Here is a 5024-nt window from a genome sequence, read left to right on the forward strand (position 1 = left end):
CAGCTGGTGGGCTGCAGTCCATGGGGTCGCTAAGAGTCGGACATGACTGAGTGACTTCACTTTCACTTTTCACTTTCATGCATTGCAGAAGGAAATGGCAACCCACTCCAGTGTTCTTGCCTGGAGAATCCCGGGGACGGGGGAGCTTGGTAGGCTGCTGTCTATGGGGTCGCACAGAGTCGGACACGACTGAAGCGACTTGGCAGCAGCAGCAGCAGCAGCAGCATACTTGCTTCATTACATATCCATCCATCCACATTAGCAGAGCTCCCTCAAGCACCTCATTGAGCAATTAGCTCTGCTCAGGTTGTCAAATGACTGATATGACACCTAACTGGATGAGTGGGGAGCAGTGGTCAAACTACCTGTGGAACCCAAAGAGTTTGTTAGATGTCAGCAGAGTTCTCTATCCTGGAATGGAGGTCTTTTACAGAAAAACAACCTACCCTGCAGGACATCCAAGACTATTTGAGTGAAGGAATCACTCAGAATGGCCTAGAATTGTACTTAAAGTCGGAAAGACCAAAGAGAATGGATTACACATCAGACTGCCAAAGCAAACTGTCCTGGGTCCCTGCTTTTCTGGAGGCAGCACCATCAGGAATCTAGACACTCGAGGAAGCCCTCATGGTTGATAGCTTCTCAAAATGGATCCAGGTCTCTCTCTATCCAACTCATACCTCTGGAACAACAACCCCGAGAGACAACCGTTTGCAGCACCAGGATGGCAGGAACCACTATTTATGACAGTATATCGATCTTTATTTCATTTGACAAGAGGAAATTTGTGGTCCAGATCTTTAGTGTGCAGTACAGCTGGACAGACTGCAAAGACAGTACAGATCTCTAGGTGCAAACTTGCCAGGTCGTGTGCCCCTCCATAGCTGATATTTTTTTAAGGAATGTGGCCAAGAGTGAATGAATGAACCAACATTTTAAAAAACAGAGCATTATCTCAAAACTGGCTTTGACTACTTGCTAGGGGTACTTAAGGTCGGTTCCTCCAGGACTACATCCCACTCCTGTGACTCGGGTTACAGGGCCAGTGACAGGTACAAATAGGCCAGTGGGCGTTCCCACACATAGCTGAGGCAGAAGTGCTCCTCGGAGAATGGAGAGGGTGAGGCTTCCCCGGTGGATCAGTGATTAAGAGTCTGCGCCTTTACTGCAGGGGGCACAGGTTTGATCCCTGGTCTGGGAACTAAGATCCCACATGCTGCATGGTACGACCTAAATAAATAAAATAAAAATACTTTTAAAAGATTATTAAAAAAAAAAAAAAAAGGATCCAAGGAGTGACACAGTACCAGAAGAGGTGAGCTCTCTAGCAAGGGCAATAAATTAGTGGAGGAAATGCCAGCAGAGACCAGGGTAGATTTAGCAGGGCTGGCAGTTGCAGAAGGGAGAACCTGCAACACCACCTGAAGGAGATGCTTTGATATGGTTCCATAAGTGTTAGTTGAAGGCCTACTATGTGCTGAGTGCTGCCAGGAAACCCAGGTTTCCAGGGAAGAACTTCAAAGGAGCAAGAAAAGCCAGGAATCACCCAGCATACAGTCTTTATTCCCTTCACAAAGAGATGACTATATATTTATCACACAAGGCTCCTACCTCATTCAGGACCCTTGAGGGAAGTTTTCTTTTTCTCTCTGTTTTTAATCAGAACATTTAAAAGTAAGCTGATGATTTCCAGCCAAAGAGGGACTTTTGATTGGGAATATTGTTGCAAAATAATATGTTTGTCTTTTCTGGAGAATGAGCACATAGATGCTTGCCTAAGAACAATAGATATTAGTCACAGCTCATTGATTTCATTTATTCCTCTCTGGAAAGAAAAAAAGCCATTATGGGGTAATATAGAGTCCCCCTAAGGAGACTCAACTAAGAATACGAAGCAAAGCTCAAGTTAACAGTATCAGACAAATGCAGGTGTCCATAGCAAGGAATCCAGGAGCTAAATATTGCAGAATAAGCTGTGAGACAAATGATTAATGCTGCTTTTGTGATCTTTGCTTTCCTTCTTTAAGCTGTAGTCCACCATTGGTAGAGATTCCCAGGTGGCTCAGCGGTAAAGCATCCAGCTGTCAATGCTGGAAACAGAGACGCAGGTTCAATCCCTAAGTCGAGAAGATCCCCTGGAGGAGGAAATGGCAACCCACTCCAGTATTCTTGTGAACAGAGGAGCCTGGTGGGCTATAGTCCATGGAGTTGCAAAGAAACAGACATGACTGAGAGACTAAGCAGGCATGCACACTCTCCAACATTGCTAGATAAATGCTTCCTGAATTCAACATACCCAAACCACTTCCCCCACCTCAATAACTTAATCAAACACCAGTGGATTCTTAAACAGCATCTCTGGGGTTTTCAGAAGATAATTCTCCAATGACACTTCCTTAGTGCCCTAAGTGAAAGAAGTCATCATTTTTGGCTGAAGTATCATCATATGATTGTTTCTACACTTATTACTAGTAAATAATAGAGGTCACAATCGCATGAGCATCTTTGATTTCTCCTTTTCTTCACCCCCCACATGTAGTTTGCAAGCCGTGATGCAATGTCATCTCCTATAGCTGCTCTTTTCTCTCCATCCTCATGATTATTACCTTTATGCAGGTCCTCTTCTCAGAATTGGCTTATTGCCAAAGAAAAACAACAATACTGCTTACAGACGAAGTGCTTTATAGTATTGTCATTTAATTCTCACCACAGTGTTCTGAGAAGGGCACTTTCAAAGCTTTTTCTTTTGTTGCAGTAAAAACAGAACATGAGATCTACTGTCTTTACAGGATTTAAGTGTACAACATGACATTGTTGACTATCGATGCAGTATTGTACAGCAGGTCTCTAGATCTTATTCCTCTAAACTGAATTCATGTAGAACTTAACTAAAATTGTATGCTCATTAATTAATAATTCTCCAGTCACTCCTCCTTTCAACCTCTGGCAACCACCTCAGATTGAAGTTTTTTCTGAGATTTCTTCAGATCGAAGTTTTCCTCAATGACCCAGCAATGAATGAACATATGCTAAGGTCTATCATCATGGCATTGAGACAAAGAAGCTTTTGAAAGCCTTCAAGAAAAAAAAGAATCACATACAAACAATTAGGAATAATAATGATTCAAAGACATCTCAAAGGTGGGCTTCCCTCATGGCTCAGATGGTAAAGAATCTGCCTGCAATGCAGGAGACCTGGATTCAGTCCCTGAGTTAGGAAGATCCCCTCGAGAAGAGAATGGCTACCTACTCCAGAATCCTTGCCTGGAGAATTCCATGGACAGAGGAACCAGGTGGGTTATAGTCCATGGGGTCGAAAAGAATCAGACATGACTAAGTGACTAACACACACACTCATACACACACCTGGAAGACAGTGCCAGATGCTAGAGAATTATGGAGCAATCTCTTTCACATTCTGAAAGGAAATAATTTCTAACATAGAATTCTATACTTAGCTAAATTATCAAGAAAATGTTAGGATATAAGAAAGAAATTTTCTAACATAAAAATCTCAAATAGTGTAACTTTTAAGTGTCCTTTCTGAAGAAACTACTAGATGATATGCACTAGCAACATGAAACTGCAAGCCAAGACTAAAGATTTAAACCAGATGGAAAGAGAAATTCTAATTTACACAAGATAAATTTCTCAATGATAGCAAAGTGAGATCCCATTATGAAAGCTGTCCATCAGGTCTAGAAGTTGACTGGTACAAATTGGAAAAAGTTAGAGAGCTCCAAAAGAGATGGCTTTAAGAAATTGAAACAAAATTGAAACCCACTGGAGTGGGTTGTCACTCCAAGGGATCTTCCTGACTCAGGGATCGAACCCAGGTCTCCTGTGTCTCCCGCACTGGCAGGTGAATTATTTACCATTGTGCCACCTGGGAAGCCTAGGGAATGTTGCCACTCCAGGACAAAAAAGGCAAAAAGAACACGCCATCACTCAACTCCAAGGAGACTATCTTGCAGAGGGTGTTGCCTGACAAGAGCTGTGACTTTTGTAGAACTAAGCAGCTAATGCACGCCAGCCTAGCAATGCAGGGTCTGGGGAAGAACTGCTATGACCACTGTTTCTCTCTCCAGTGTCCTATTGGTGCTTCCTATTGGTCAAAACCAACTGAGTAACCCTGGGGCAAGGGACCCCTTTGATGGAGTTCATGCCTATCAACCTTGAAGACCCAGTGGAATGAAGAAGGATGAAGAGTGAGTCTAGGAAAGTAAACAGAAGAGATAGAACACAGTGTTGATACACGGGGTCAACTGCAGATTATGGTTATAATAACCATATTGTAATGTACGGTGCAATAATGGAAGCCAAATAACGATCTAAACACCATGTTATAACTGAATTAGGAAGGTGGGAAGAGTGCACGTATGTGGTTGTGGAGAGAAATGTGCATATATTCTTCCATGGTGAAAGAATCATGCCCCAAAAGTGAGCAAATATGTCACTAATGGGAGGAAATATGAAAGAAGATTTAGTGTGAATGCCTATGAGAAAATGAAATAGAACAATAAAGAAATCAACTGGGAAGATCTTTCACATCTTTCTCAGCCCTAACACATTATTATTATTATTATTCTCACGGTCCATAGGTGGAAATTCTGCATTTGACAAGTGAAACCTCCACCTCAAGAACAATTAGTAATTTAAAAATCCTGAATTCGATGTTCTCACAGTCTCAAAAATATCATTCCACGGATTACTTATTAAGTACAAGGGAGAATGTGCCTTCACCGTGGCAGTCACTATTTCTGAAGCACGTGGTCAAGTGTGGCAATAGTTGCGAAACTGGTAGAGAAGGACTGACCTTCTGTGCTTCTTGACATGATGTCAGGGGAGGACACAGGCTTTTCAGTGTGGTATTCTTGCCAAAAATGCTTGTCCTGACTCTAGTAGAGGGAAACTTTATGGCATCTATCCAGGCCAGATAGCTGGCCTGTTCTCTTCAGGGGCAGGGAGGACAGGGAGAGCTGAAAGAAAACCAACAATCAGATGCAATGTGTGAACCCTGACTG

The sequence above is a fragment of the Bison bison genome, unplaced genomic scaffold (genome assembly GCF_000754665.1).
Source record: "Bison bison bison isolate TAMUID 2011002044 unplaced genomic scaffold, Bison_UMD1.0 scf7180017864384, whole genome shotgun sequence".
NCBI lineage: Eukaryota > Metazoa > Chordata > Mammalia > Artiodactyla > Bovidae > Bison > Bison bison.